Below are 21,607 nucleotides of genomic sequence, written 5' to 3' on the forward strand. Positions count from 1 at the left end.
AATCTTTCTTCTTTTTCTCGGACGCCCTATCATTCTCATTCTTTTGGTGCTCGTAATACTGAGCCATCTGAAGGATAGCTGCGGGTTTGGAGGCCCCCCAACTACTCTCACTTGTCTGTAGTTTTTGGGAGACTTCTTGAGTTAGTCCTTTTACATAATTTTGCACAAACAGGTGCTGTCCGGTTGCGGTGGTCATGTCCTGGCCACTGTAGTCGGAGAACACTGTCTCAAATCGGGAGAAGTATTCTGACACATCTTCCTGGGGTTTCTGTCGACAGGCCGTGACTATCGACCAGTCTACTTTTCTTTCCGGGACCAGTGTTTTTAATTTCTGAACTATTTTATCTGGGAGTTCCAGTATGTCCTTCACTGGTTTACTCCCTGGCTCTCGCTGTCTGTCTAGTTTACCGAGTTGGTCCCAGGTATGTCCAAACAGATCCGTGTGGTCAGCCTTCCGGATTTGCTTCCACACGTCAGCTGGCAGACATAGCCCAAAGAACAAGTCAATATCTGCTAAAGTCATTATGGTCGAACCCAAGGCTGTGCCTAATTCGGTATAAAATGATGTCGGGTTCTTTCTTAAGTCGGGCAGGGTTTGCTTAAAGGTTAGGATATCTTGTCGGTCCCATGGTTGATATACCCAATTGTACACAACCCTTCCCTTTGCATTTTCATTATTAATATCATCGCTCGTTCCCTGGCCCCGTGGCGGGATCCAGTAAGGAGCCGCTTCTCTGATAGGCATCATAGTATTGGCTACTTCTGCCAACCTTGCTTCAGGGACCGTGACCTTGGCTTCTGGTTTTTGTTCCGTGAGGTGGCGGAGGACCTCAAGCATTTGCATGAAGAGCTCCGTCGCCTCACGTTCAGTCCCATCTCCAACATCAATTTTCCTATACAGCGTTGTTAATTTAGCGGGACCCTTGCTCTGATACCTATCTTCATACGCGTTCAGGATGTGGTAGCTGAATCGCAAGATGAAATGCCGTCTGTGGCTGTCGGCATGTGAATTATATATGTTCATTGTGTACTCTTCGCTCTCCCTTCGTTCTACCAAGGTCTTTGCTATTTTGTCGATCCCGTCCCGCTCATCTTTGCTTAATCTATTTAATCTGGCCGATGATTGTTTGCTAGACTCGGGGTCGTCTGATGAGGTTGTTAATGTGGCTGGTGCAAAGGCCGTGAGGGCTGGTGCACTAGCGCTGAGATCGCTTTCGCTCACACTCGGAGCGTGGAAGCTTTGTCGGCAGGGGGCATATGGAGGGGGCATGTAGATGGTTGGGGGACCTAGTAGTAGCTCATCGTTCGCCCGTTGTTTGGAGGGCAATTCAGGGTAGAGCGCAGAGGGGGTCCTAACAGGACATTGGCCTGTCGACCCTGATTCTTGGTTTTGCATAGTTTCCTTTCTTTCTTTTATTTCTTCTTCTAGTTGTTTTGCGGCTAGGTGGGCTGCCTTTCGTAATTCTTTCCCTATTTTTGCTTCTTCTCTTTTCTTTCGCTGTTCCGTTTCTTTGCGCCACATGCCGATACTGTCGAGCATAGTGGGCGTGGTCTTATTCTTCTGGAGCGCTATTTCTAATGTTTTTATTTTATTTTCGTCAAAGGAACCTATCAGTGGCCACTGACTTTCAAGGTTCTTTTTCGTATATTTATGCCATAGTTTAGTGTAAGCTATAGCGACTAGTCCATACTTAGTGAACATGTCCTTATTAGGGGTGCCCTCCAGTGGAGCTGGATGGTTCATCTCTAATAAGCGGTCCGGGCTAAACAGGCTACCAACCAGTGGGGAGAAGACAGGCATGACGGATTACAACGGGGACAAAAGTCTGCACTACCTATCTTATCACGGCGGACAAAGACTAGACAGAATATTTCTATTCTACGTTGTTTGGAGGCCGTGAATACCTCAAAAGAACCAATACCGAATAATCGGCCAATCAAACAATCCAGTGGGGAGAATAAGTGGGCACGAAAAATTATCGCTACCCACTCTTTCTCTACCTGCAAAGAGAGGCCTTGTTCTTCCCTGTTTGCAGTCAAAGAATCTCCAGACAATAATCCACGAACGACAGTTCGGGAAACAGTGGGGGAGGAAGATAGGTACGACGGATTACAATGGGGACAAAAGTCTGCGTTACCTATCCTTCACTGCTTGCAAAGAGAGAGCCTGTTTGCTTTTCCCCGTTTGCAGACAGTGAATCTCCAGAGGGTTTCAACAAAGCGTAATACTAGTATTATCCAAAAACAATTTCCTCAATTCGTCGTGTTTACACGACCTTACCCGGACCGCATGGACGGTTTCCTGTCCTGTGGATCCAGCGCCCGATCGTCCTCTCTCCTTCGTGTTGTTCGCGGCACTCCTGATGGTTCCCAGTCAGGAACGTAGATCACTCGAGAGAGGTCTGTTCAGAACTAGTGAAGGTCGGATGATCGGCTGTCAGACGAGGGTCTATCGGACACGAGCTCTTCCCGATCGTTGCAGTCGTTCACTCTGTCATCGGGACCTCTCCCACTGGATCCACGTGTCGCTGATGGGCCCCACGCTTTGGGACGCCAATTTGTAGAAAAAGGTAGGGCTAGGACCTTTCTCAAGATTTGCCCGGCGCTAACCGCCCTTGTACCATTCAAGTTTACCAAGCAATGAGGCAGGCGCCGGAGACCAGAAGGCAGGAAACAGAAGTTTATTCCGACGGAGCAGAACACATCAGATCAGACAACAAGGTATCATGTTGAGGTGCTCTAACAGCCTCTCGGAGGCCTGGCCTCTTATACACTGGTTTATGGCATGTGACCTTCTTTTGATACAATCAGATCCTTGTGAGGCAAGAAAAAGACATCCCCGTAATCCTAGTGTCAATCCCACCCCCATATACCTTCACAATAGAGTTTCTCAACCTGCTGATAAGAGGAGGGGACCATCACGCAGCTGAGTGTTCCGTCGAGTCTTAGGATGTGTGCGCCTGATCATATCACAGGGGGTGGGGAGGCCTGGGTCAATAGAGGGCCCTTTGAAGGAGAGCGACCTCATACAATAAAGGGCAGTAAATGATATCTCCCGGCTTAGGCAATGGCCTCGGACCTGTGTGGACAGTCGGACACGGGGTGAGGGGCTATCAATGGAGTGGTATTCATGCCGCGTGGACAATCCAGCGCAGGAGGGAGGTTTGTCAACAGAGGGGCATTCATGGGAGGAGAGGAGGTGTTGGTCAGGCGCTAGCGTGACTCCCAAGGACAGGGTCATGCAGAAGGGTCCTGCTCGTAAGGAGGAGGAGGGAGGGGGAGCCGGGGTGTGCGGAGGATGCTTGCTGGGTCAGAGGGACGTGCTGGCGATCGATCGTGGACAGGGAGACCATGATACCTAAAATGGCTGCCATGCACGTAATACATAGGTGACCTAGAATAGCTGCCGTGCATGTAGTACATAGGTGACAAGCTGGCGCAGATGATGTTTAGATCGCAAGTCAAAATTCCACAGTCCTCCCTTTTAACATATCTCGCCAACTTGTCAGTTTGAATTTATCCCCATAAGGCCACGTATTTCTACTTCATAGAGGGGGCTCATGTGCTCATTTCGGAAGTCCAAAGTCTTTGGGCACATACAGTTAGAAACAAGGCCGCACAAGGGTGGCAGACATTGGATACCTAAACAACACCCACATAAGATCACACCAGGTATCAACACAAAGGAAAACAACTTCCAACCCCAATTCTTCAAAGTGTCCCAAAACCAGTTCCCAAGCGACCATCCTTCTTGTTCTTGGTGAACCTCTGAGGAAAGTCTGTGGAGGTGTTCAATGGCTTTGTAGACTGAAGGCGAGTTGTCAGGCACGTATGTTCAGCAGCTGGATCCGATGATGCGGCATGCTCCTCCTCGGTCGGCTAGGACCACGTCTAGGACAAGTCTATTTTGGAGGGTCACGAGGCGGACCGCCTGAAGTTCTGCAGTGTTGTTGGCGAGGATACCGGCAGTGATGTTGATCGTTGTTTCTACTGCCTGGGTCAGGTGCCGGATAGCACGGCTGTTTGCCATTGGGCCCCACAGAGGAACAAGTCCCTTTGCTGCATCTAGGAACTGTGCTCCGGTGGAGTCGGCTTGCCCAAGGTCGTCTGCACGCCTCTGCCTGTGATGGTTGGCAGGGGCTACATATGTGGGTGGGAGAACGAAGGCAATGTAACAGGTACCCTTTCAACCCTTCGGGAGCCAGGTGTAGGCCTTGGTGCCACACACAAAGTACATGTTTGGAGAAGCAACAAAGGAAGGAGGGTCAGCTGAGTCCAATGTTCTGGTGGTCTGGCAGGCGCTGTGACCCACCAGCTGCGTTCCATGGCCTTCGAGACACACAAGACCTGTGACATTGATGACAGACAGAGCCACAGTCAGTGTTGCGGTAGTTTGTTTTTGTAGATGAGAAAAGGTGGTCCTGGCTGGATTGTGGAGCACCTGTACTTCGACTCGTTCTTTGGCTGGAATGTTTTTGATGAAGGTGGCGCCTGTGAGTGCAGGACACAGGGCAGCAGGAGTCTTTCCGGTTCTGTTCAGCCAGAACTCAGAGTAGAAATGTGACACTGTCCGGCCAGAGGTGGCGTTATCCTTGTGGCTCTCTTGCATGAGGATCAGCCAGGTGAGGCAAGAGCCGTGAACTGAGAAGGGTGAAGGGATGAAGGGGATAGAGTGTCCGGTGGCATGCGGGAGCAACCCGCAGATCCAACAGTTCGTAGCATTGGCAGCAATGTTGTGTTGGTGCAACAGTTGCACAAAGGAATTGTTCCAGAATTCCCTGCGCCTTTCTCGGAGCTGAGGCGACAGAGAGATTAGGTGATGCTCTTTCAGGGGGGTCGGCTGCACAGTAGGTAGCAATGCTTCATGAGCCGGTGTGCTTTCTTCCAGAATCCAGAAGGAGGTCATGAGGAGGAGGCAGAAGAGGAAGACAATGAAGAGTGCGATTGTCTTTGATTTGTGCAAGTTGTCAGTCTTTGGATTTCTATACTGGGTATTTCCTGTTGCTTCCATCATCTTCTTATCTGGCGCTTCCATCATCTTCTTATCTGGCGCTTCCATCACCTTCAAGGGAGTTCGGTAGCGGGCAGAACCACAGACTTCGTTTAGCTTCTCTCCCGGCAACCTTTGATTGTGTTTAGGTCACCGTTCTGAGATTTAACTTAGTCCGTGGCCTACTTAGCCGAAAACTCCCCCCTTTCGACGCAGGAAATACCCTTCTCCGGATGGCACAGTGGGATCGGAGAATTTTGCAAGTTCGAGTGCCCCAGTATCGGGATAACAGTCCAATATCGGTCGGTCTTTGCTCAGGAGCTCTTCTTGGGTGCTGACGTTTTCTGTCGTGGCCAGGTTTGCAGAGACTTTTCGGCAATGGTGCGCATGCAGCCAATGCCTCTTCCCCTCCACTCGGAGCGCCGTTCGGGTGGTGATCAGCACTTGCCAGGGGCCCGTCCACCGAGGTTCCAGACTCTTGGTTCGCTGGAAATTTCGTATCAGCACGAAATCTCCCGGTTGGATGTCATGGCCGGGGCCCCTGGAAGCATCGGGGATAGCCTGCTGCACCTGTTGATGGATGACAGACAATGTCTTAGTTAGCTTGCACAGATAATCAGATAGTAGGACGTCCGGGACGTCATGTATGGAGGTCGGTTTGGGAGCAGTCCAGAGATTCATCGGACGCCCAAACACGACCTCGTAGGGGGTTAAATGGTGCTTGGTGGGAGTGGAGCGCATTGATAACAAGGCCAGTGGGAGGGCATCCGGCCAGTTAAGTCCAGTGGTGGCCACTATTTTTGCCAGTTTCAGCTTCAGGGTGGCATTATGGCGTTCCACTAGACCAGCGGATTGGGGGTGGAAGACCGCATGAAATCGTTGCTTCACCCCCAACCCTTTTAGGATTAATTGGATAACCTCAGCTATGAAGTGGGGGCCGTTGTCGCTCCATAAAATCCGACAAAGGCCATAGCGAGGGAAGAATTCCTTCAGTAGTACTTTGGCAGTAGTCATGGCAGTGTTGTCACGGGTCGGATAGGCTTCCACCCATTTGCTGAAAGCACACACAATGACTAGTACATACTTCAGGGTTTGGCATCTCTCTAGTTGGATGTAATCCATCTGAAGGACCTCAAAGGGGTGATTGGGGGTCCCGAACCCTCCCCGGGGTACTACAGTCCCTTTCCCGGGGTTGTGGTGCAGACAGATAAGGCATTGCTGGACTAGGCGTCTGGCTGAGTCGGGGATTTTGTCATTGTGCCAGACTTTGGAAATGAGTTCGATCATGGGTGCAGATCCTATGTGTGCGGGGGAGTGAGCCATTGTCAGTATGGGAATCAGATATGAGTCGGGCAGCAACCATTTGTTTGCATCTTTTGTTCGCCAGCAACCCTCTTCGTCCTTCAAACCCACCCTTGCCCATTTAGTCAATTCGTGAGGGGTGCTGGCCGACTGTATGTCTCTGATCATTTCCCTTGTGTCACTCCATTTTTCTGCTTGTGACCTAGTCACATATATGCGTGTCACTGTCCTATTCTCAGCTGTGGTTCGTGCAGTGATGTCGGCTAATGCATTCCCTTGTCCGACTAAGCCTGTCACTCTTTTGTGTGCCTGACATTTGATCACCGCTAATCGTTTGGGGAGGAGAACTGCCTCAATCAGAGCGGACACTAAATCTCCGTGGAGGATTGGGGTACCGTGGGACCTCAGGAATCCCCTCTCCCTCCACAGGAGCCCAAAATGGTGGACCACCCCGAAGGCATACTGGCTGTCCGTATATACGTTCGCGGTGGTCCCTGCGGCTATGATGCATGCTCGGGTGAGGGCTATCAGCTCCGCTGCCTGGGCAGATCGTTGTGTGATGCAGGCTGTCTCAACTACTGTTTGGGCTGTCGTTACTGCATAGGCAGCTGAAGTGGTGCCATCTGGGAGTTTGATGCATGAGCCGTCTACCCATAGCTCTCCATCGGGATCAGGAAAAGCAGTGTCTCGGAGGTCAACCCTACTCCTAGTCTGTTCGTCTGTGAGGGTCACACAGTCGTGTATGGGAGGAACGTCGGGGTCGTTTTCAGGCAGGGGTAACAATGTGGCAGGATTCAAAGTCGTGCATCTCTTAAGTGTGATGTGGGGTGCAAGCAGAGTCAACTCGTACCCTGTCAGTCGTGCGCTAGTCAGGTGTTGGGTCTTTGTCTGGTTCAAAAGGGTGTCAACTGCATGGGGCACTAATACAGTGAGGGAGTTGGAAAGTACGATTCCCTCGCTCTGACGGATGGAGACAGCAGCGGCAGCTACTGCTCGAAGGCAGGCAGGTAAGGCTCTGGCTACAGGATCAAGAGTGGCGGAGAAGTAGGCACAAGGGCGCTGCTTAGGGCCAATCGATTGAGTCAGGACAGACAATGCGCATCCCTCCCTTTCGTGGGTGAAGAGGGAGAAGGGTTTGGAGTAATCCGGTGTTCCGAGGACGGGTGCTGAGCAGAGTGCATCCCGTAATGCCTTAAAGGAGGCTTGACACTCAGTGGTCCAAGGAAGCGGGGAGGGGACATCTTTGGTCAGCAGGGCAAGTAATGGTTTCACAATGAGGCTGTAATTAGGCAACCACTGTCTGCAAAAAGAGGTTAGGCCAACCAAGGAGCGGACCTGCTTTTGCGTTTTTGGGATGGGGGTGTCTAGGATAGTTTGGATTCGGTCAGGGGTAAGTTTCCTCCCTTCCTTGGACAGAAGATGGCCTAGGTAAGTTACTTGTGGCTGGCAGAACTGTAGTTTCTTTTTGGAGACTTTATGGCCATTTTCTGCAAGGAAGTGTAGGAGTTGGACGGTGGCTGTCGTTGCAAGCGGGGTGGTGTCGGCCGCCAAAAGGATATCATCAACATATTGGATCAACACCACTCCCGCTGGTAGCTGGAAGGCATCCAGCTGTCTTTTGAGAGCCTGGCTGTAAATGCTAGGACTTTCAGTGTACCCCTGGGGAGCTCTACAGAATCGGTACGAGCGAGATTTTAAAGTGAAGCCGAAAAGATAACGGCTGTCTGGATGGATGGGGATAGAGAAAAATGCGTTTTTAAGGTCGATAACAGAGAAGGTGGTGGCAGTGGACGGGATGAGGGTCAGAATGGTGGTGATATCAGAGACCACAGGATATTGGGGTACAACCACTTTGTTAATCTCTCGTAAGTCGATGATGAAGCGGTACGCTTTCTCATCTCCTTCACCTTGCTTCTTAACAATAGGTAGGATTGGGCTGTTGCAGACGTTGCTAACCACTTCTTCAACCACTCCTGCATCTACCAGAGACTGAATGATCGCTACCAGTGCCTTCTCACCCTCTGGGGATATCCGATATTGCGGGAGTTTCGGGAGCATAGCGTCCTGTCGTACAGTTATGTGGATAGGGTCAATCATCATTCGCCCCACATCAGAGTCATTTTTGGCCCACAGGTACGGAGGCAGGGTGTCAAGCAGGGACAGGTCAGCGTTAGTTATGCAGCACATGTGTCGTGGGGGACGGGATCTGGGCATGTCTGGGTTGTCGTACAGGATGACTCGTATTCCATCTGGGGAACACCTAATGGTAGCTCGAAAATGCTTCAGTAAGTCAATGCCCATAATGGCGTCAGGGGAGTTGGAGGAGAGTAGAAATGTCGCGTCAGCAGTGTTGCTTTCTAGGTCAAAGGAAATAGGTACGGACAGGGGGTTAGTGGAGGGCGTCCCATCGAAACCTATCGACGTTATGTGTGAGCCAGACAAGGGTGCCCTTGGAATCAGTCGTTTTGATAACACACTACGTGTCGCCCCAGTGTCTACCAAGAATGGAGACTCTGTACTAAGCATGAGCGGATTTTGCGGATTGGCAATCCGCGAATTTTGCGGATTTGCGGATTCGCAATCCGCAAAATCCGCGAATTCCCGCGAATTTGCGGATTTTTTTTTTTTTTGTGTTCGCCCGTGTTTCTGCCAGTTCGCGAGGGTTTTTACAATTTCGCAATTTGCGAACTTACCTGTCGGGTCGCAAGTTTTGCGAACTTGTTGTTTCTACGTGTCCAGCCTGTTTGGGACACTCTTCTTCATCACTGCCACTCTCTGTCACCACTGCCACTCTCTGACTACTCATGCCACCCTCTGGCCCACCCATGCCACCCTCTGTTTCATCACTACACCCTCTGGTTGTCCAGTGTACATTATTTTCGGCAAAGCAAAGCACACCTTCCCTGCCTCAAGTGACCTGAATTAATTTGGGGCTGATTAATGTGTCACAGAATATTTTTTTAGCTGGCACCTGCTTCCTTAGTGCGCCCTGATTAGTGATCTTTTGCACTTGCTAAGTGCTTTCATTGTTGCAAAATTAGTTACAACACCTGCCCTGCCCCAACTGACAATAATGAATTAGGGGCTGATTAATGGATTTTAACTTCCAGCCTGGCTCCTGCTTGTCTCCCTTAGCTGTAATTCAGGACCTTTGTGGCATATGTGTAACTATTCTGAGGTTCAGAGCAGGGTCACATAATAGTTTCAACTGGCAACTGAACTCTGGAGGGGCCCCTCAGGAAGCCCTACAGGAAATGGCTACTAATGATGTGCCTGAACTTTTGAACCTGGTAAGTAGTTACTTTCAGTTTTGCCAAGATCGTATTTCTGCAATTTCGCACTTATTCGCGGGGCGCGAACTCACGCTAACAGTGCGAGCAGCGCGAGCAAAATCCGCTGCTCGCGGATTTGCGGATTTTGCGGGAAATTCGCAAATCTCGCGGATTGCGGATTTCCCGAAAATCCGCAAAATCCGCGAGCGGAACGGATTTTCCGCCCACACCTACTCTGTACCCAAGACCTTAGCGGTGACATAAGGACCTTGCTGGTCAACACAGAGCTCGACTGGATCCCTCCCTTGCCCCTGGCAGTCCTATGCAAAATCGGGGGCATTTTCACCTTCGGATAGCTGATATTGATTCTGTCGGGGACGGTCAAATGTATTCAGTCTTCCTGATCTGTCATTGTTAGTGTCGTTGGAGTTCCCTCGTCCCTGTACTCTATTCCTCGGACCACCTGCCACATCCCTGGAATCCCTATTTCTATTCATCTCTAGCAAAACCGGACACTGGGTTTTCCAATGGCCGAACCCTTTGCAGAAGGCGCATTGGTCATTGCTAATATCTCTCCGTCCAGTGTGAGATGTCGGGGTGTGATCCTTAGGAGGTAGATCTCTGGGGGCGTTTGATTGGTAGTTCCCCCTTTGATGTTCCCGTCCTAGAGCTATACCCTGTATCTGGGCTATCATTACCCTTTCCTTCAAATCTTTCTTCTTTTTCTCGGACGCCCTATCATTCTCATTCTTTTGGTGCTCGTAATACTGAGCCATCTGAAGGATAGCTGCGGGTTTGGAGGCCCCCCAACTACTCTCACTTGTCTGTAGTTTTTGGGAGACTTCTTGAGTTAGTCCTTTTACATAATTTTGCACAAACAGGTGCTGTCCGGTTGCGGTGGTCATGTCCTGGCCACTGTAGTCGGAGAACACTGTCTCAAATCGGGAGAAGTATTCTGACACATCTTCCTGGGGTTTCTGTCGACAGGCCGTGACTATCGACCAGTCTACTTTTCTTTCCGGGACCAGTGTTTTTAATTTCTGAACTATTTTATCTGGGAGTTCCAGTATGTCCTTCACTGGTTTACTCCCTGGCTCTCGCTGTCTGTCTAGTTTACCGAGTTGGTCCCAGGTATGTCCAAACAGATCCGTGTGGTCAGCCTTCCGGATTTGCTTCCACACTTCAGCTGGCAGACATAGCCCAAAGAACAAGTCAATATCTGCTAAAGTCATTATGGTCGAACCCAAGGCTGTGCCTAATTCGGTATAAAATGCTGTCGGGTTCTTTCTTAAGTCGGGCAGGGTTTGCTTAAAGGTTAGGATATCTTGTCGGTCCCATGGTTGATATACCCAATTGTACACAACCCTTCCCTTTGCATTTTCATTATTAATATCATCGCTCGTTCCCTGGCCCCGTGGCGGGATCCAGTAAGGAGCCGCTTCTCTGATAGGCATCATAGTATTGGCTACTTCTGCCAACCTTGCTTCAGGGACCGTGACCTTGGCTTCTGGTTTTTGTTCCGTGAGGTGGCGGAGGACCTCAAGCATTTGCATGAAGAGCTCCGTCGCCTCACATTCAGTCCCATCTCCAACATCAATTTTCCTATACAGCGTTGTTAATTTAGCGGGACCCTTGCTCTGATACCTATCTTCATACGCGTTCAGGGTGTGGTAGCTGAATCGCAAGATGAAATGCCGTCTGTGGCTGTCGGCATGTGAATTATATATGTTCATTGTGTACTCTTCGCTCTCCCTTCGTTCTACCAAGGTCTTTGCTATTTTGTCGATCCCGTCCCGCTCATCTTTGCTTAATCTATTTAATCTGGCCGATGATTGTTTGCTAGACTCGGGGTCGTCTGATGAGGTTGTTAATGTGGCTGGTGCAAAGGCCGTGAGGGCTGGTGCACTAGCGCTGAGATCGCTTTCGCTCACACTCGGAGCGTGGAAGCTTTGTCGGCAGGGGGCATATGGAGGGGGCATGTAGATGGTTGGGGGACCTAGTAGTAGCTCATCGTTCGCCCGTTGTTTGGAGGGCAATTCAGGGTAGAGCGCAGAGGGGGTCCTAACAGGACATTGGCCTGTCGACCCTGATTCTTGGTTTTGCATAGTTTCCTTTCTTTCTTTTATTTCTTCTTCTAGTTGTTTTGCGGCTAGGTGGGCTGCCTTTCGTAATTCTTTCCCTATTTTTGCTTCTTCTCTTTTCTTTCGCTGTTCCGTTTCTTTGCGCCACATGCCGATACTGTCGAGCATAGTGGGCGTGGTCTTATTCTTCTGGAGCGCTATTTCTAATGTTTTTATTTTATTTTCGTCAAAGGAACCTATCAGTGGCCACTGACTTTCAAGGTTCTTTTTCGTATATTTATGCCATAGTTTAGTGTAAGCTATAGCGACTAGTCCATACTTAGTGAACATGTCCTTATTAGGGGTGCCCTCCAGTGGAGCTGGATGGTTCATCTCTAATAAGCGGTCCGGGCTAAACAGGCTACCAACCAGTGGGGAGAAGACAGGCATGACGGATTACAACGGGGACAAAAGTCTGCACTACCTATCTTATCACGGCGGACAAAGACTAGACAGAATATTTCTATTCTACGTTGTTTGGAGGCCGTGAATACCTCAAAAGAACCAATACCGAATAATCGGCCAATCAAACAATCCAGTGGGGAGAATAAGTGGGCATGAAAAATTATCACTACCCACTCTTTCTCTACCTGCAAAGAGAGGCCTTGTTCTTCCCTGTTTGCAGACAAAGAATCTCCAGACAATAATCCACGAACGACAGTTCGGGAAACAGTGGGGGAGGAAGATAGGTACGACGGATTACAATGGGGACAAAAGTCTGCGTTACCTATCCTTCACTGCTTGCAAAGAGAGAGCCTGTTTGCTTTTCCCCGTTTGCAGACAGTGAATCTCCAGAGGGTTTCAACAAAGCGTAATACTAGTATTATCCAAAAACAATTTCCTCAATTCGTCGTGTTTACACGACCTTACCCGGACCGCATGGACGGTTTCCTGTCCTCTGGATCCAGCGCCCGATCGTCCTCTCTCCTTCGTGTTGTTCGCGGCACTCCTGATGGTTCCCAGTCAGGACCGTAGATCACTCGAGAGAGGTCTGTTCAGAACTAGTGAAGGTCGGATGATCGGCTGTCAGACGAGGGTCTATCGGACACGAGCTCTTCCCGATCGTTGCAGTCGTTCATTCTGTCATCGGGACCTCTCCCACTGGATCCACGTGTCGCTGATGGGCCCCACGCTTTGGGACGCCAATTTGTAGAAAAAGGTAGGGCTAGGACCTTTCTCAAGATTTGCCCGGCGCTAACCGCCCTTGTACCATTCAAGTTTACCAAGCAATGAGGCAGGCGCCGGAGACCAGAAGGCAGGAAACAGAAGTTTATTCCGACGGAGCAGAACACATCAGATCAGACAACAAGGTATCATGTCGAGGTGCTCTAACAGCCTCTCGGAGGCCTGGCCTCTTATACACTGGTTTATGGCATGTGACCTTCTTTTGATACAATCAGATCCTTGTGAGGCAAGAAAAAGACATCCCCGTAATCCTAGTGTCAATCCCACCCCCATATACCTTCACAATAGAGTTTCTCAACCTGCTGATAAGAGGAGGGGACCATCACGCAGCTGAGTGTTCCGTCGAGTCTTAGGATGTGTGCGCCTGATCATATCACAGGGGGTGGGGAGGCCTGGGTCAATAGAGGGCCCTTTGAAGGAGAGCGACCTCATACAATAAAGGGCAGTAAATGATATCTCCCGGCTTAGGCAATGGCCTCGGACCTGTGTGGACAGTCGGACACGGGGTGAGGGGCTATCAATGGAGTGGTATTCATGCCGCGTGGACAATCCAGCGCAGGAGGGAGGTTTGTCAACAGAGGGGCATTCATGGGAGGAGAGGAGGTGTTGGTCAGGCACTAGCGTGACTCCCAAGGACAGGGTCATGCAGAAGGGTCCTGCTCGTAAGGAGGAGGAGGGAGGGGGAGCCGGGGTGTGCGGAGGATGCTTGCTGGGTCAGAGGGACGTGCTGGCGATCGATCGTGGACAGGGAGACCATGATACCTAAAATGGCTGCCATGCACGTAATACATAGGTGACCTAGAATAGCTGCCGTGCATGTAGTACATAGGTGACAAGCTGGCGCAGATGATGTTTAGATCGCAAGTCAAAATTCCACAAAGTGACCACATGCAGAGATGGCGATGATGAGGCTGCTCCTGAGTCTGCCAAGGCCTGAGGTGAAACCTTATGGGCAGGTGCTTTGGAAATTGCAGATTTTCCAGATTTTCCTGAGGGCGCAGATACTACAGGTGGAGACACCTTCTTGGAAGTAGTAGGCAAACCAGAATCCTGAGAGGATTGGGCCTTTTTTACAGTTTTAGCCCTAGGAGAAGCCAACTCAACCTCAGATTTTCTCTTCTTAGAGGAGACAGAAGACCCTGAGGCAATGCTCCGTACCTCAGAAACAGGGTTATCCTTGTCCTTAATCCTCTGAAGCCACAGGAGCAGACGACCCTCTCTGTCCCTGAGGGTCTTTTGAGGGAAGGTTCTACAGATTTTACATTCCTTCGCCTCATGATCAGGATACAAACAGTAGATGCATTTTTGTGAGGATCCTCCTTGAACAGCCTCAGCTTTCCACAGGAATCACAAGCCCTAAAAAGGGATTTAGAAGTAGACATTCTTTGAAGGTTAAAAAACCAACCAAAGTAAGAAGAAACTGAGCAGAGCTCAGGGAGACTCCCTTCACACGACGTGCGGTAGAAAATCTAAGAGCCTGAGCCTCTGGGGAGAACGTTCTGGTGGATGCTGTCGCCTGATTGGCTGCAGTTTGGTCTAACATAATGACTAGGATAGTCATGAGTGTGGGAGCTTTTGCTCCTGTAAGCTAAGTCTACTTTACTTCCTGGTTGGTTATTACCAAGGTTTTTTGGTTATTACAGGCATATTATTGCTTTTTTATATACCGTGGGACTCCCACTCCGACGACGGGGAATGATTCAGGCATGTGAATCTATGAAAGACACCCCTAATACTGGAGAATCAATGCCTCAATGCAATACATGTCCATAGAAAGTGCAAGTGCTTATACAAACGGAAAAATTACAAAAAGGACCTAAATGAATAGATACTGATATCTGGTCATCGCGTACCCAATATAAAGTCCTAAAAATAGCAACCCTCTGAAACTTAGACTGCAAAGTTCCACCATAGTGGTCTGAAAAGTGCAAAAAAGTGCTATGTAGTGATGTATAGTTGTGCAAAAAAGGCCAATATATATTAATCATTAGCAGCAGAACAGAGGCTCCTGTACAAAAAACCTCAAATTTACATAATTTTATAAAAAAGGCATGTGATAGCAAATTTCATCTATGAAAGCATTAACGGAACACCGCCATTACATGAGAACTAAAAGAAAAGCATCCAATGGAACCAAATGGGGCCGACTACAAGTTAGTATTGATGGGTGCTAGACCTACCTATCAGAAAGGTAAACTACACAGAATTATTAAAAATTATGAGAAATTATGGAGGTCTTCATTCATATTGATTCCAGTAGGAACTCTGGTGTCAAGTGCTAAGATAAAGTGGGTTTCCTTCTGTCTGAGTAGCTTTTCATGATTCCCGCCCTGTCCTGGGTTTGGGACTGAACCCAAGACCGTGGATTCCAAGTCCTTTAGGGGCAGATGTATCAAGAAACCATTTTGCACTTCTCTAATAGCGATTGTTAAGGAATCGCTATTTGAGAAGTGCAAAATGGTATGTATGTAGAATTTCGCTATTTTTTAGCAATTCCTTACAATTCCTTAATTGCGATTAGCAAATTGCTAATCGCAATTAAGGAATAATTTTCCCATTCATTTCTATGGGCCAGGAGGCCCATAGGAATGATTGTGCAGTAATTCTCAAATTGCGAATTCGCAATTTGCTAATCGCAATTTGAGAATTATTTCAAGGGTGCAGGGGTGTCTCAAAGACACCCTGCTGCACCCCTCAAATCTACATGTGTGTGCATGTGGCACACATACATGCCCTATGGGCATGTATGAGTGTCACATGCCACCCTTACAAATGCCAATTAGGGCATTTTTGTAAAAAATCGCAATTTACCACCAACTACAAGTTGATGGTAAAATGCGATTTTTTTTTCACAGATTCGCACACCAAAAATGTGTCATACATATCATTTAAGGAATCGCAAAATTTGCGATTCCTTAAATGCTATGCAAAAGAAGGAATCGCAAATAATTGCGATTAAATAAATTGCGATTATTTCATACATGTGAAATATCGCAAAACGGCCGTTTGCGAGTCGCAAAGGCCGAAAATCTGCGATTTTCAGCCTTTGCGAGTCGCAAAAGCCTTGATACATCTGGCCCCTAGTTTGTTAGCATGTATAGACTTGAAATGTCTGGCCACCGGATAGTTAATGTCTGAATCAATGATGGCTCTTACGTGTTGCAACATACGTTTATAAACGGGGAGCTTCGTGCTGCCAATATATTCAAGACCGCAAGTACATTTAAGTTTATAAATGACATATTCTGTCCTACATGTCAGATATTCCCGTATTGCGATCTTCTCCTAACCAAAATGCTGGTGTGCAAGCACGGCATGACGTACATTTAAAGAAACCCGTTTTGGACAGCCAAGATTTCTTTATGGGACCTCTGGCATAGATCTGTCAAGGGCATCCCGCATTGAGGGGGCCCTTCGGAAAGTGATTGCTGGTCTGAACAACTTCAGCTAGACATTCGTCAGCAATGTCATCACTACTGCAAATCCGACGGATACGAATAAATTCCCCTCACGGAATGCTATTGATAGTGTGAATGGGATGGGCACTTTAGGCATAAAGGATAGAATTGCCCACTGTTTGAGTATGGGCGAATTTTGCGAATCAGCAGTTCACGAATTCGCGCAAAATCGCCCAAAAATCTGCGAGCTCGCAAATTTCCCTGTGAAATTGCGGATTTTGTTGCGATTTTGCACCATACTTAACTGGAGTACTTTCTACTGGCTAATCAGTAAGTGCTACCTCGTTGGGTAAATGTATAGTGCTTTTCCTGCACTACAGCTGTGTAAGGCCAGAAGAGTTGCCTCCAGTGACCATGTGTGTGTAACTTTGCCATCACACCGAAGGGCGCCGGGGTCCCTCCAGTGAGCAGCCATCACAGTGGGTAAAGGGCGGGAAGATGGCGCACACCGCTAGAGTGTGGGGGGGGCAAATAGGGGGCTTCTTTGCGAGTTCACATGCCTCTTCTTGTGTGTATAAAAGGTCAGGCACAGATCAGAGCAGCAGATGAGGAGAAAGAAGCTACTAGTTACAGGAACTGCACGGGGATTGCACTTGTGAAAGTAAAGGATGCAAAGGCCTCCATCGAGCATCATAGCTAATTTTCGACTGTAGATATGGGGAGAAAGCACACCTGCCCAGCCTCGACAAAGCGCACAATTTTTTGGGGCTGATTAAGGAGTTACTGAAATTGACTTTCAACTCGGGCACCTGCTTTATCTATATCTTTAAGCGCTTCCTGTTCACCGAGCCTCGTTGTCTACTTGTAACTATTCTCTGACCCTGCTTCGAGGGTCAGAGCAGGGTCAGAGAATAGTTGCAAGTAGGCAACGAGCCGCCGCTCAGAAAGCACTTACAGGGTTACAGCAGGTGCCCAAGTGAAGTAATTCATCGGGTTCTCAAGGCCTACACGCTCCAAAGATAACCCACTCACATTCAAGAACTGTTGGCACGGAAGCTGTAAAAGGCAAAGAACAAGTTTATTAAGACCCCATGGGATGGTGGTACACTCAAACAGCACCCTTTGGTAATGCAAGAGGTATCACACCGAACACCGGTGTGACCCCGTTTATATACAGTTTTGGGGCAATAAAAGATAGGCGGCACAAGTTAGAACACATTTAAGGACATATATGGTCATGTTTTGGAATACTGCCAGCTCATTGGAGGGGGCACAACTCCGCTGGTCAGTTTGATGCACATTCCAGAAGGTTTACGGGTCAGTGGGAACTGCGCATGTGCGGCTTGACCAGTACTAAAAATAGCTTGTTGCTGGGCAGAAAGGAGTGGTCAGCGGAACGGACAACGGACTAAAGGGCACGTCGGCCACGAGGCCGCTCATGATCTAAGATGGCCGCTGCAACATTCAAAATGGCGTTTTCATACATAGCCAAGTTAAGGAGGACAACGTGTAGGTTCAGCTAATCGCTAACGCGGCCGGGCCAATTACAACAGACGACCCTTTTAGCGGTTAGCTGAATCTACCTCATAGTGAACATAGTCAGGATGTTCGTCCTCGATGTCTATTAACATTATTTGTGTTACCTCCTTGTGAAGCATCATTTTGTCATGGGCAAGAGCTCGTCTTGATGGTATACAAGCTGATAAACACATTGAACATAAAGCTGGACCACATTGAATACATAAACATATGGAAAACATTGCTCCCACAAGTATACAGAGAATTGTCAACAGTTTCCAGCCCCAAGTTGCAATCATAGACCAGAACCATCCTGAAAGTGTCCAAGTTCCATTGTCTGGGTGGATTTCAGCAGCTATTTTATGAAGCTTGGAGATAGCATCATACACAGATGGAGAATTGTCCGGGACATATACGCAACAGCTGCTTCCGATAATTCTACATGCCCCCCCACGATCAGCCAAAACAACGTCCAACACCATCCTGTTTTGGAGGGTGACAATTCTGGAAATCTGTAGTTCCTCGGTAATATTCCCAAGAGCAGCGGCAGTGTCATTCGCAACAGCCTCGACAACGCGTGTCAGTCGTCTGATTTTCCGGCTGTTCAATGCAGCCCCCACAAAGGAGAATAGTCCCAGATTAAAATCCACATATTGCTGTAATGCAGTGTCCGTTTGATCAATGTCCTCTAGGGCAACAGTTCGTTTAACCCTGTTCAGAACGAAATCGTGATATAACGTGTAATCGTTGTGGTACATTGGAGGGGCAATGAATACAGAAGGTAGCACAAACGATACATAGCACGTGCCCAACCACCCCACTGGGAGCTGATGGTACCCCTTCGTTCCACAGATAAAATATGTGTTTCGGGATGCAACAAATGAAATGCCATTCGGGCTATCAAACGTGAGGGTAATGTTACATTCACTCTTCCCCACTGCGATCGTGCCCTTGTTTCTAATACATAAATCGGCTTTGGTAGCAATAACATTTATGACATGAGCACTAGATACATTCACGTTTCGCTGATTGCTATATACACGTGGGGCAGATACATTGTCAGGCCTGTACTCTTCCCATTCAAAACGTGTGCCCTCAGCCCGGGGAAACCCATCTTTGTCATGTAAACATATTCTATTCAAACGGAAAAGCACCCCTCCTTTAGTTGGCCATCTCAGTGTAAAAAGGAGGGTGTACCAGGCGTTGCATGACCCATTGTGTGAAAACGGAAGTGGAATAAGTGGGGTGCCCCCTCTTTTCTGGTGCCCAGGCAACATTCCACACACCCAACAATTAGAAGTATTGGTCATATTATGCGTGTGGTGAAGAATCTGAATGAAGCTGTTATTCAAATATGTTTGGCGGTGGCGCTCTTCATGGAATGGCAATGTAAAATGAAAATGTTCAGACGGTGCCGGGGTAGTCGGCAGCAAATGTTCACGTACAGGCACCACAAGTTCGACTACCCAGGCTATAACAGCTATCACCACAATAGTCAAAACAAAGAGAAAGGCACCCAATATTTTCTTATCACGAGATGCCGTTAATGCCATAGTTCAAGAAAGTTAGTGCAAAGTCACAAGTGGCACAAATTGTTCACAAATTGTCCCAGATACACGCACGTGTATACCTAACAAAAAAAAAGAAAAATGCGGTGCTGAACTCCGAGGTAGCCGTTGTTTTCTTCTCCGGGCCAAGACGGGTGTCGCTACTCTAGCAGAACTGATTCCCCCCCCTTGGAATTCCCGGTTTCCGTTTCACAAACCTGGAGCGGTAACCAACCAGTCTTTTAAAAAGGACACAAAAATCTTCTTATCGTGGGCGTAGGTTGTAGCGCTCTCTCCCAATCGTAGTTTGGTCCGGGAAGGCTCCCTCCACTTCGGCCGACGTCACAGCTGGGCTCTTTTCTTTCTCCAAAATCTCCTTGTAATCAGTCAACACAGCAGGAGTCACCAGATCCGGAGAGACACGGCGACAATGTGTCGAATGCACCCACCGCTTCCTGTTTGTTACTCGTACTGCGGTGCGGGTCGCCAGGAGGACCTGCTCAGGACCCTTCCACCTGGGCTCCAAACTGCTTGCTCTCTCAAACGAGCGGACCATCACGTGGTCACCAGGACGAAGATCATGGCCTTCTCCAGTAGAGTTGTCAGGGAGCGCTTCTCGAACCTGTTGATGAATAGAGAGCAAATCATTTGTTAATCGTGCCAAATAATCATTCATCATAACACAAGGCACATCATGTATTAATCGCGGCTTGGGCACCCCCCAAATGTTCATAGGGCGGCCAAACACCACCTCATAGGGCGTAAGGCCGGTTCGTGAGTGGGGTACTGATCTAAGAGATAGTAGTGCCAGCGGCAACGCATCTGGCCACTTCAATGATGTAGACGCCACAATTTGGCCAGCTTAAGCTTCAACGTGGCATTGTACCGCTCGACCAAACCTGCTGACTGAGGGTGGAATACAACGTGGAATTTTTGCTGAATCCCTAACCCCTTCAGTACATATTCCACAATCTTTCCAACGAAATGGGGCCCATTATCGCTCCACAAAAATTTACAAACTCCAAAGCGAGGAAAAAATTCCTTAAGCAACACCTTAGCTGTTGTCAAAGCTGTATTGTCTTTCGTGGGGTAGGCCTCAACCCATTTGCTAAAAGCACACACCACCACTAAGACGTACTTCAGGTGGTTGCATCGCTCAAGCTGGATGTAGTCCATTTGAAGCACTTCAAATGGTGCTGAAGGTGGAACGAAACCTCCTTTCGGAGTATGGGTCCCCTTTCCAGGATTGTGTTGCAAACACACCAGGCAGGTCTGCACTACTCTCGTTGCAGTATTAGCAATCTCGGGATGTTCCCAAACTCGTGTTAAAAGCCGAGTGATTGCAAGAGCTCCGACATGAGCCAGTCCATGTGTCATCTGGACCATCGCCTGTAAGTAAGCCGCAGGCAATTTCCACTTCTCCATGTCTTTGCTTCTCCAACACCCCTCGTCATCTAGTACCCCATCTGCTGCCCAAGCCGCAACTTCAGATTCTGTGGCTGATTTTTGGATATCCCGTATCTCTGCTCTAGCATCACTCCATCGCTCAGCCTGTGATTGTACCACGTACATGGGGGAGCTAGTTCGGGACATAGCCGTTTGCCTTGCTATACTGTCTGCAAAGGCATTTCCTTGACCCACTCTATCCGTAATCTTTTTATGGGCACTGCACTTTACTATCGCTATTTTCTTAGGGCCAAGCAACGCATTTAGGAGATCACGCACTAGCTCTCCGTGCATGATGTGCTCTCCGTGTGATGTCAGAAACCCCCGTTCTCTCCAAAGAAGCCCGAAGTCGTGGGCCACTCCAAAGGCATACCGGCTGTCCGTGTATATGTTCACACATAATCCGGCACTCAATTCACAGGCTCTTGTTAAGGCTATCAGCTCTGCTGCCTGAGCTGATTTTTGTGGTATCCTAGCTGTTTCTACCACTGTCTTAAGTGTCGTGATCGCATATGCTGCGGAAGTCGTGCCATCTGGCAGCCTTAGGCACGATCCATCAACCCACAGTTCCCCATCCACATCTGGAAGTGGCACATCCTGCAAGTCAACACGACCCTTTGTCTGTTCCTCGGTCAGGAAAACACAGTCATGATGTTTTTCTTCCTGACCCTCCTCGGCCGGATAGGGCAATAAAGTGGCAGGGTTCAAAGTAGCGCATCTTTTCAATGTAATATGTGGCGCCAAGAGTGTCAGCTCGTATCCTGTTAGCCGTGCACTCGTGAGATATTGGGTCTTGTTTTGGTTTAACAGGGCGTCTACTGCGTGAGGA

Source organism: Lissotriton vulgaris, chromosome 5 (genome assembly GCF_964263255.1).
Source record: "Lissotriton vulgaris chromosome 5, aLisVul1.2, whole genome shotgun sequence".
NCBI classification, from domain to species: Eukaryota; Metazoa; Chordata; class Amphibia; order Caudata; family Salamandridae; genus Lissotriton; species Lissotriton vulgaris.